Consider the following 12,346-nt stretch of genomic DNA (forward strand, 5'->3'; position numbering starts at 1 on the left):
TTTTTTTTTTTTTTTTTTGAGACAGAGTCTGACCCACCTGCCTCGGGTTCCCAAGTGCTGGGATTACAGATGTGAGCCACTGCGCCCGGCCTGGAATTGTTTTTGAAAGAAGTTTGGGATTTGTTTCTTTAGACATCTGTTGCACAGAACAGCATGGGTATAGTGTTTTTTTTTTTTTTTTTGGAGACAGAGTCTCACTCTGTCACCCAGGCTGGAATGCAGTGGCATGATCTCGTCTCACTGCAATCTCTGCCTCTGGGTTCAAGTGATTTTCCTGCCTCAGCCTCCCAAGTAGCTGGGATTACAGGCATGTGCCACCATGCCTGGCTAATTTTTGTATTTTTAGTGGAGATGGGGTTTCTCCATTTTGGCCAGGTTGGTCTCGAACTCCTGACCTCTGGTGATCTGTCTGCCTCGACCTCCGAAAGTGTTGGGATTACAGACGTGAGCCACTGCGCCTGGCCTGGGTATAGTTTTATAGTGACAACATGATGGAAAGGATTATTTAAAATTATCCTTTTCTGGCCGGGCACGGTGGCTCAAGCCTGTAATCCCAGCACTTTGGAAGGCCGAGACGGGCGGATCACGAGGTCAGGAGATCGAGACCATCCTGGCTAACACGGTGAAACCCCGTCTCTACTAAAATACAAAAAAAAAAAAAAAAAAAAATTATCCTTTTCTGTTCTACGATGAAAAATGTTAATTTAGATGTTTTGTTCTCCTTTTGAGGAAACATGATGTTGTTTGTCCTACTGTGTTTATTTATTTATTATTTTTACTGAGGCAGAGTCTTGCTCTGTCACCCAGGCTGGAGTGTAGTGGTGTGATCTTGGCTCACTGCAACCTCTGGCTCCTGGGTCCAAATGATTCTTGTGCCTCAGCCCCCCAAGTAGCTGAGATTACAGGTGTACCACCACACCCAGCTTTTTTATTTATTTATTTATTTATTTTAGTAAAGACGGGGTTTCACCATGTTGGCCAGGCTGGTCTTGAACTCCTGGCCTCAAATGATCCGCCCACGTTGGCCTCGCAAAGTGCCAGGATTACAGGCATGAGCCACCACATCCAGCCCCTCCTATTGTATTTCATTCAGTGACTTCATGCTCTTCTCTTCCAAAGTGTGATTATAAAATATAGCCTTTTACCAGTAAAAATAGGAGTTAAATATGAATATTTGAATTCTGACAAAAAAGATGATATGAACTGTTAGGTTTTATTTTCTCTGGTTTTATTTTCATTTTTATTTTACAGTCAACTATATATATATATGGAATTAGGCAAAACTCTTTCCTCTAGGTCAGGATTTCTCAACCTCTGAAATTTTGTACTGGATAATTCTTTGTTGTCAGAGAGGGGGCGTCCTGTGCCTTGTAGGATGTTTAGCAGCATACTGTTTTCTAGCCATGAGATGCCAGTAGCACCCACTGAAAAATGTCTCCAGACATTGTCAGATGTGCCCTGGGGGCAAAATTGTGCTTCACATTCCCTACCCCTTGAGAGCCACTTCTCTAGGTCTTGTTGACCAGGGCTTCTGAAACTTAGATGTACACAGGAATTCCCTGAGAATGCAGACGCTGATCCAGTAGGTCAGAAGCAGGGCCTGAGACTCTGCATTTCTAACAAGCTCCCAGGTGATGTGAATACTGTTGAGTCAGTGTATCACAATTAAATAGCAAGGTTGTAGAAAATTCCACATTCATACCAATTGGGTAAACTCTCAAGGGAAGCTGATGAAAGTAATTATGAAAATAGTGAATTTACAGGGAATTGTAGCCCAAACAATGTAAGGTTAATAGAAGCTAAGAAAACAAGCATTATCCTGCTATCTTAACAAAGCAACTGTCTTCACTTTTCCATATTTTCTTCCAGTGCTTAGTATTCATTCATAATTGGACATCTCTAAGGGGGAAATTTGCAAGCGTCTTTTCAAGGTCATACAGGCAACCTCATGCACCATTAGGTGTTTTATTCCATAATACTGTAAATATACTAGCTTGTAATACATATTTATTGCCTGTTGAGAGATCTATAGCCCCAAGTTAAGATAATGAACTCTGCATTTACTCGATCTGATGATGCTCAGCGTTTTTTTTTTTTTTTTTTAAGTGTGCAAGTTGTCTCGTCTCCTTGAGAACTATTGACTGCACCTAAATTAATACCACCTAAGGTCATTCATTTTCTTACTGCAAGTGTTCTGAGAGTCAGGGTAAGATATTAAGTTTACTAAAGCATAGCAGTTGCAGTGTAACTTTATCTTATAATTCTGTGATAAAAATCAATATAAAATATAATGAAAATCCTAGAGTGAAAAAAAATCCCTCTATATTTTATCTGTAATACTTAATGATTGGTAAGCATTCTTGTTTGTCACATGGAAAATGTTGAATATAGTACGCATTTCCCCTCGTTTACAAATGGTTATGTTCACTGCTTTATCTTGCCGTTGCTTAAAATAGCCCTCCTAGGACTGCTGCAAAGAGGATTTTTTTTTCAAAAGAGTACAAGTCACTTTTTGCTAACTTATAAAAAGATACAAGGAGACTTCAGGGGTAGATTAACTGCTCCAGGAATGCCTTGATTATTAATTGGGGAGGTATAATATACATCACTCTTCAAATCTTTTTTAGATATGTTATCTTATTTCTTTCTTATGGCAGCCTGTGAAGAAGAAAAGGAAGCTATTGGCAGCACCTAGCAAGATTTAAAATGTGCATCCCCTTGACTCAGCAGTTTTACTTCCAAGAATCATTGCTATAGAAATCTGTGCATCAGTATGGAAAAGAGATTTTAATTTTAATTTTAATAATTTAATTTTAATTATAGCATTTTCCCGTTGTAGCATTATTAGAAATAACTAAAACTGAAGAGTATAAATGCCAGTCAGTGATGAAATCTTAAATAAAGTCTGATGCACCCATAATGAAGATCACTTTGCAGCTTATGAAGGAAGACTGAAGATGGTTGGACATCTACTGGCATATAATTTATACAGTTTTGTTTTGTTTTGTTTTGAGATGGAATTTTGCTCTTGTTTCCCAGGCTGGAGTGCAGCGGCATGATCTCGGCTCACCGCAACCTCTGCCTCCCGGGTTCAAGCGATTCTCCTGCCTCACCCTCCCAAGTAGCTGGGATTACAGGCATGCATCACCAGTCTGGCTAATTTTGTGTTTTTAGTGGAGACAGGGTTTCTCCACGTTGGTCACGCTGGTCTCGAACTCCTGACCTCAGGTGATCCCCTGCCTCAGCCTCCCAAAGTGCTGGGATTGAGTACAGGCGTGAACCACCACACCCGGCTGGTATATAGTATTGAATGAAAAAAAACAAAACAAGTTGCAGAACTTAGAGGAAAACATGTTTCCATGTGTGAGTGAGCATGCATGTAATTTAAAATATCTACACATCAAAATTAACAATGGGGCCGGGCGCGGTGGCTCAAGCCTGTAATCCCAGCACTTTGGGAGGCCGAGACGGGCGGATCACGAGGTCAGGAGATCGAGACCATCCTGGCTAACACGGTGAAACCCCGTCTCTACTAAAAATACAAAAACTAGCCGGGCGAAGTGGCGGGCGCCTGTAGTCCCAGCTACTCGGGAGGCTGAGGCAGGAGAATGGCGTAAACTCGGGAGGCGGACCTCGAAGTGAGCGGAGATCTGGCCACTGCCCCCCTGTCCGGGCGCCAGAGCGAGCCTCCGCCTTAAAAAAAAAAAAAAAAATTAACTCTCTTTTCATGACTTGTTCNGGGAAGGGGAAGGAGAGGAGGAGAGGGAGAATTCTTACTCTTTTTTTTTTTTTGAGACGGAGTCTCGCTCTGTCACCCAGGCTGGAGTGCAGTGGTGGGATCTCAACTCACTGCAAGCTCCGCCTCCCGGGTTCACGCCATTCTCCTACCTCAGCCTCCCCAGTAGCTGGGACTACAGGCGCCCGCCACCATGCCCGGCTAATTTTTGTGTTTTTAGTAGAGACAGGGTTTCACCTTGTTAGCCAGAATGGTCTCGATCTCCTGACCTCATGATTCACCCACCTCGGCCTCCCAAAGTGCTGGGATTACAGGCGTGAGCCACCACGCCTGGCCAGAATTCTTACTCTTTATGAGCGTCTGGATTTGAATTTTGACAGTGATCACACATTACTTTTGCAATTATAGCATTATTTTGAGAAAAACCAAAATAAATCTGGGTCCGAGGTCTACTTCTGCTGCTTATTAGCTACTAGTGTTACAACAGTGGTTTGCAAAAAGGGTCAGTTTTGCTCCCCACTCACCAACATTTGGCAATGTCTGGAGACACAATTGGTTGTCACGTGGGGTGGTGATATGTCTAGTGGGTAGAAGCCAGGGATGCTGCTAAACATACAGGGCACAAGACAGCCCTCCACAACAAATAATTGTCCAGCCCAAAATGTCAGTAGTGCCAAGTTGAGAAATCCTGTGTTAGAGCTGCAGTGGTATTGGAATATGCAGATGATGCACTGTGCAGTGGCAGGGGCACCATTCTCACTGTGGGGTGTAGTTTGCATAGCCATAGAATTACAAGTATGATATAATAAGGTAAATAAATGTGCAAGTTTGTACCCCAGGAAGACAGCACCAGGTCTTTGTTTTCTGCTCTCCCTCCGGCATCTGGCACAGAGGTTGGCACAGTAAGCAGGTAGTTGACATTTGTTGAATTAATGAATGAATTGAACGAGATATCACATTAGGCTCTAGTGTGGCTAAGTTGTAGCAGATGCTAAATATTTAAGAATAATTTATGGCAGAAACTTAAAATTATAGTTAATGTCTGTTTCTATCTGCAGGTTGGCTAAAGACTGCTAATATCCACATTTGGCTGCTGACTATGTTGGCTGACTTTTTTTCCAAATCATTACCTTTTGATAAGAAAATCATGATTCTTCATGGAAAAATGCCAGAGCAAAGCACTATCAAATGTTCCTAGAATTTTTTTTTTTTTTTTTTTTTTGACAGAGTTTCACTCTGTCACCCAGGCTGGAGTGCAGTGGCACAATCTCGGCTCACTGCAACCTCCACCTCCCAGGTTCAAGCGATTCTTCTGCCTCAGCCTCCTGAGTAGCTGGGACTACAGGTGTGTGCCACCACACCTGGCTAATTTTTATGCTTGTGTTTTTAGTAGAGACAGGGTTTCACCATGTTGGCTAGGATGGTCTCAAACTCCTAACCTTGTGATCCGCTCACCTCGGCCCCCCAACGTGCTGGGATTACAGGTGTTGAGCCACCACGCTCCCTCAGGGGGAGGCCAAGGCAGGCGGATGGATCACCTGAGGTCAGCAGTTCGAGACCAGCCTGACCAACATGGAAAAACCCCGTCTCTACTAAAAATACAAGATTAGCCAGGTGTGGTGACTCATGCCTGTAGTCCCAGCTACTCAGTATACTGAGGCAGGAGAATTGCTTGAACCCGGGCGACAGAGGTTGCGGTGAGCCGAGATTGCACCAATGCACTCCAGACTGGCCAACAGGAGCGAAACGCCGTCTCAAAAAAAAAAAAAAAAAAAAATCTCAGGTATCTTTTGGCTACATACTATATTTAGTGAAGAAGATTTTTTAAAAAAAACTTAAACTACTTAGACACTACCCAACATAGTAAGATAATGTACTTTATTTCATTTGATCCAGATGAGAGTGAAGCAGATAAGCAGAGGTTCTCCTTTGTACTAATGTTTTATAATGGAAAATAAAATGTTCACAAGAATGGTCCAATGTAATGAATTAAAAAGTTGTTGCCATACCCATTTAACAATTATTGACATATTGCTAACAGATATCCTTATTTTATATGGGCTAGAAAATTATGGGCCAGACGCGGTGGCTCACACTTGTAATCCCACCCAGCACTTTCGGAGGCCGAGGCAGGTGGATTTGTTGAGCTCAGGAGTTCAAGACCAGCCTGAGCAACGTCTCTACAGAAAAATACAGAAAAATTAGCTGGGCATGGTGGTACATGCCTGTCGTCCCAGCTACTCGGGAGGTTGAGGCAGGAGGATTGCTTGAGCCCAGGAGATCGAGACTACAGTGAGCCAAGATCGTGTGCTGTACTCCAGCTTGGGCGACAGAGTGAGACCCTGTCTAAAAAAAAAAAAAAAAAAAAAGGGAAAAGAAAAAAAAATGTGGGTTATGGAGGTTAACAGCTAATCAGTGGTGCCAAGTATTCAAATTAAGGTTTTCAGCTTTGCAGTTCTGTGTCCTTTCCTTTCCACCATACTAAAACTAAGAAGCAAGGTTACATTTCTTTGAAAATAAATGTGGTTTCACCAAACGATTTGACTGTGATTTTTTTTTTTTTAAATGTCATTCTCCCAGTTCCTCAAACTTTAGGCAATGAATGATAGTTAAAATTGAATTTGTAAAACCAAAATATAAATATATAAAAGTGTTAGTGATATTACTCTATACACATTTATACCTTCGTTAGGTATTCAGCTTAGTTTTTCTCTTAGCAGCTGTACTTTTAACTACTTTAGAAGAATTATCCCATTAGATTTTTTTTTTTGTTCTTATCCTATTTTTAGTGTGCTTCACTGCTTGGTTTCCTTTGTTCTTCTGAGATATGTGGTTTATATGCTATTAGCAGGTTGTATTATAATTACTATTATTTGGTTTCAAGAATAGAGACTTGAGGAAAGCTTTATAGTGACCCATCATTGCACTGTGTTAAGAGTACCTACGCCGGGCGCGGTGGCTCAAGCCTGTAATCCCAGCACTTTGGGAGGCCGAGACGGATGGATCACGAGGTCAGGAGATCGAGACCATCCTGGCTAACATGGTAAAACCCCGTCTCTACTAAAAAATACAAAAAACTAGCCGGGCGAGGTGGCGGGCGCCTGTAGTCCCAGCTACTCGGGAGGCTGAGGCAGGAGAATGGCGTAAACCTGGGAGGCAGAGCTTGTAGTGAGCTGAGATCCGGCCACTGCACTCCAGTCTGGGCCACAGAGCGAGACTCCGTCTCAAAAAAAAAAAAAAAAAGAGTACCTAATGTCACAAGCACATTCTTCCTTTGTATTTTTGCAAAGTTCCATTGGCTAGGACTGTCTGGAGACAATCTTTGTTGGTCTGTCGGTTACCATTACTTTAGCAATCATTTATGGAGGAATAAGAACGACCCTGTGCTGGCACTTATATCTACACTTTTAGCTAATCCTTACAATAACCTTATAAGGGAGGTTTTTTTTTATACCTATGTTACAGATGAAGAAAAGTCATCTGCAAAGTTGAGTAACTTATCTGTCTTTTTGGTTATAGCCAGTCCTATTAGGTATGAAGTGCTATTTCATTGTGGTATTGATTTGTGTTTTCCTGATGGCTAAAGGTGTTGAGCATCTTTTCATATACTTACTGGCCTTTCATTGGAGAAATGTCTAAGTTAATTTAGATCTCTTGCCCATTTAGAAATTGGATTATTGAATCTTTTTATTATTGATTTTTATAATAGTTCTTTATATATTTTAAATACAAGTCCCCTATCAGATATATGATTTGCAGATGTTTTCTCTGGGTTGTATATCCTTTTGATGTAAGGGATCTTTTTAAATCAAGTTTTTTGTTTTGTTTGTTTTTGTTGTTGTTGTTGTTTTTGAGATAGAGTCTCTCTCTGTCTCCCTGGCTGGAGTACAGTGGCACAATCTTGACTCACTGCAACCTCTGCCTCCCGAGTTCAATAGATCCTCATACGTCAGCCTCCCTAGTAGCCGGGACCACAGGTGCGCACTACACGCCCAGCTCATTTTTGTGTTTTTAGTAGAGACAGGGTTTGGCCATGTTGGCCGGGCTGGTCTCGAACTCCTGGCCTCAAGTGATCCATTTGCCTCGGCCTCCCAAAGTGCTGGGATTACATGCGTGAGTCACAGCGCCTGGCCCAAGTCAACTTTTTTTTTTTTTTTGTGAGATGGAGTCTCGCTCTGTCATCCAGGCTGGAGTGCGGTGGCGCAATCTTGGCTCATTGCAAGCTCCGCCTCCCAGGTTCGAGCGATTCTCCTACCTCAGCCTCCTGAGTAACTGGGACTACAGGCGCCCACCACCAGCCCGGCTAATTTTATGTATTTTTAGTAGAGACAGGGTTTCACCGTGTTAGCCAGGATGGTCTCCATCTCCTGATCTCGTGATCCGCCCACCTCGGCCTCCCAAAGTGCTGGGATTACAGGCGTGAGCCACCGCGCCCTCCCCTAGTCAACAATTTTTAAGACAAGAAAGGGGAAGAAAATTAAAATGTAATAATGTAATAAGGCCGGGCGTGGTGAATCTTATAGCACTTTGGGAGATTAAGGCAGGAGGATTGCTTGAACCCAAGAGTTCAGAGCAGCCTAACCTGAGCTACAAAAAGAGACCCTGTCTCTACAAAAAATAAAGAAATTAGCTGGGTGTGGTGGAACATGCCTGTAGTTCCAGCTGTGTGGGAGCTTGAGATAGGAGGGAGGCTGAGGTGGGACGATTGCTTGAGTCCAGGAGTTTCAGGCTGCAGTGAGCCATGATGGCGCCACTGCACTCCAGTCTGGGTGACAGGGCGAGACCCAGTCTCAAAAAAACAGAAAAAAAAAAAAAAGCAATTACTGTCATCAGCCTATATGTAGTGCTATAGCGATGCCAGAAAAATGTTCGTTTTGAATAGGATGAGCAAATGTTAACTATTTAAAACAACCTTTAAAAAGAACTTTTCCATTTAATTCAGTTTCTTTAGAATTTAGCTCATATATAGTGTCAGTCTTTCCTACCGGACTGTAAATGTCGATGTTGTCTGTTTTGTTTCCCAGTATGTTCCCAGTGCCTGTCTGATGTTTGTTAAATGAATGAATAAGTAAACATCAACGTGGGCTAGAGCTATCAGGGGTGTGGCATCATTAAGTTAATCTAGAAAGTTGTCACAAGATGGAAGATGTTATTGTGACAAGAGCATGAAGCCAAGGGTGCCCCTCAGAGCTCTGCAGTTAATGAACTCTGTAGCAGCAACCCTTCTGGTCATACATATATCCTGATTTGTAAAATGAGGGGATGCATTGGATTGTCTCCTTTTTAACACGCTGAGGTTTGTGAACAGTGTAAACTTAAAACATTTACAGCCAGATAAAAAAGCATGACTGCTAAGAATTAGGTTTTATGCTAAAATACCTTTGACATTTGCACCAGATACTGCTATAAAGTGTCATAAGAAAATGGTATTTCCAGTATGGGATGTATTGCGAAGATATTCACAAAGCAGTATCTTGAAGATTCTCATTAGGGAGAATGTTGAGATTAATTTAGTATTTTATTTATACCCTGTCTACTTTCTTTCAAACAAGATTTGAGATAGCAATTCAAGCTAGTTTTTTCCCCACTCAGGCAAAAGTTCCTTAGATGCTATTGAAAGACATTTTAGGCTGGGTACAGTGGCTTACACCTGTAATCCCAGCACTTTGGGAGGCAGAGACAGGCAGATCGCTTGAGCTCAGGAGGAATTTAAGACCAGTCTGGGCAACATAGTAAAACCCCATCTCTACCAAAAATATAAAAAATTAGCCAGTTGTGGTGCATGACTGTGGTCCCAGTTACTCAGGAGGCTGAGGTGGAAGGATCGCTTGAGCCCAGGAGGTCGAGGGCTGCAGTGAGCCAAGATTGCACCATTGCACTCCAGCCTGAGTGACAGAGACCCTGTGTCCTAAAAAAAAAAAAAAAAAAGATTTTATTTATTAATACTTTTATCTTTTAACCCTTAAATTTTTGGTATTTGAGGGACTATAATTAGGATTGGAAGAGGAGAAATGGTTCAATAATGCTATTTTAACTTGAAGCTCTAAAATTAATGGCTTTTAAACAATAAGAATGACTCTAGTGTATAATTTTCTAAATGAGTCTAAATATCTTCAATGCTGTGCATTTCAGCATAAGGAGATTTACAGGTGTCACCACACAAACTCCATAGTATTTGTAGATTAAACTAAGTATCTTAAACTAGTTACTGTCTGGGGCAGTGGCTCATGCCTGTAATCCCAGCACTTTGGGAGGCTGTGGCAGGAGGAACACCTAAGGTCAGGAGTTCAAGACCAGCCTGACCAGTATGGTGAAACCCCATCTCTACTAAAAATACAAAAATTAGCCAGGCATGGTGGAGTGCACCCGTGATCCCCGCTACTCGGGAGGCTGAGACAAAGAATCACTTGAACCCGGGAGGTGGAGGTTGCAGTGAGCCAAGATCACACCACTGCACTCCAGCCTGGGTGACAGAGCGAGACTCCATCTCAAGATAAATAAATAAAAAATAAAATAAATATTTTAAAAAAATTAAACTAGTTATTCAGGGAAGCAGGACACAAACTCTTGAGGAGTAGGTTATTTATGAAGAACTAGGCAGCAAAGGAGAACTGGGAAATAGGTTTCCTCGAGCTAGAGTACCCGGGTATTCGTTCATATCTCTGCGTGGAAAACATGGTCTGTCATCATAAAGAGAAGATTTTGTGAAAGTGTTAATTTCTCTCCAACCATTTCTTTTAGGTTGGAGAAGAACCATCACTAGCTACTGTAATCCTTGTGTGTATATTTGCTGATTAATAAGCCAGTGACATTTTTGTTTCAAGTAAAAGTGTTTTTTTTCATAATATTATTAGTCTTAAGTAAATGTCATGCTTGCTTTTTATACATTTCACATTTCCTTAAGTGATCCCAGGCCAGAGAACACTGAAAACTCATTTCTTCAGAGAGGCTTATTCGAGCTCTGTAGGAGTATAAACATAACTGTGATCCCCAAATCTAACCAGTCTTTGGCCATGGTATCCAAAACATTTTATATTTTGACTTTTTTTTTCTTTTTTTAACAACTTAGGTCCTAAAATATATTTTTTTTTGAAGAAAAAAGTTTATGTTAGTATATTTAGTGGCACGTTTCCTGATTTTTGAACGGGAAATCCTCCTCTTCATTTTGCATTGGGCCTTGTGAATTATTTAGCCAATCATGCTCACATTCACACACAAACATACATACGTTTATTTATTTATTTATTTATTTGTGTTTTGAGACAGAGTCTCGCTCTGTTGGCCACGTAGAGTGCAGTGGCATACTGTAGGCTCACTGCAACCTCTGTCTCCTGGACTCAACCTATTCTCCTGCCTCAGCCTCCTGAGTAGCTGAGATTACAGGTGTGTGCTGCCATGCCTGACTAATTTTTGTGTTTTTAGTAGAGACAGAATTTCACCATGTTGGCCAGAGTGGTCTCAAACTCCTTACCTCAGGTAATCTGTCTGCCTCGGCTTCCCAAAGTGCTGGGATTACAGACATGAGGCACCGCCTATTTATTTTCTTACTGATCTTGAAATAAACCTTTCTTGACTCTTTATCCTCAGTATCCCTATATCAGCGTAACTTTTGAAAGAGGTCATTCCTGTCTTTGCACTCTGTCTTAAACATACTCCAAGTCAACTCTCTTCTCTTCCCGTAGATGGCGTTTGTTAGATTCATCGTCGACCTCACTGTTGCTAATCCAGCACTCAGTTCTCAGCTGCCTCTCCATGGCTCACCAGTAGCATCAACAGATTGGGAGGCTCAACCCTTCTTGCTACATTTTCTTCATTTAGCTTCTAGGACAGCATGCTATCTGCTATCTTTGAGTTCTTCCTTCCTTATTCCCTAAAAAGCAGTTTTATACAAATGTTTTATACAAATATAACAATATATTACACAAATATAGTAGCAAAGTATGTCAAAGCTAAATAAGTCACTCAATATTTATATATTTCTTATTAAGATTATGCCAATAAGGTCAGGCACAGTGGCTCACATCTGTGATCCCAGCACTGTGAGGCTGAGGTGGGCAGATCACCGAAGGTCAGGAGTTCAAGACCATCCTGGCCAACATGGTGGACCCTCATCTCTGCTGAAAATACAAAAATTAGCCTGGCATGGTGTTGGATACTTGTAGTCCCAGCAACTCGGGAGGCTAAGGTGGGAGAATTGCCTGAATCCCAGTGGCAGAGGTGGTGATGAGCCGAGATCACACCACTGCACTCCAGCCTGGGAGACCAGGTGGGACTCCGTCTCAAAAAAAAAAGATTATGCAAATTAAAGCAATTTTAACATTTATAATTGATAAATGAACTTTGCTTTAGTGTATCTGTTTTCTAGGTTTAGAATTTCAAGATAACTCCTGCCACCCTGGCAATTTAAAAGCTTTTATTATTTAGATTTGAAATTATTCTGTATTGAGTACTGAATGTTTCTTAAGGAACTCAGCATATTCCATAGTCAGTATAATTTAAGACATATCTGAGCCAGAGTGTCCCTTATTCGATCAGAAATACTTATATTAATATTTCATTTTATTTATTTATTTATTTTATTATTATTATTATTTTTTGAGACGGAGACTC

The sequence above is a fragment of the Rhinopithecus bieti genome, unplaced genomic scaffold, assembly GCF_001698545.2.
Source record: "Rhinopithecus bieti isolate Rb0 unplaced genomic scaffold, ASM169854v2 scaffold_15570, whole genome shotgun sequence".
Taxonomy (NCBI): domain Eukaryota; kingdom Metazoa; phylum Chordata; class Mammalia; order Primates; family Cercopithecidae; genus Rhinopithecus; species Rhinopithecus bieti.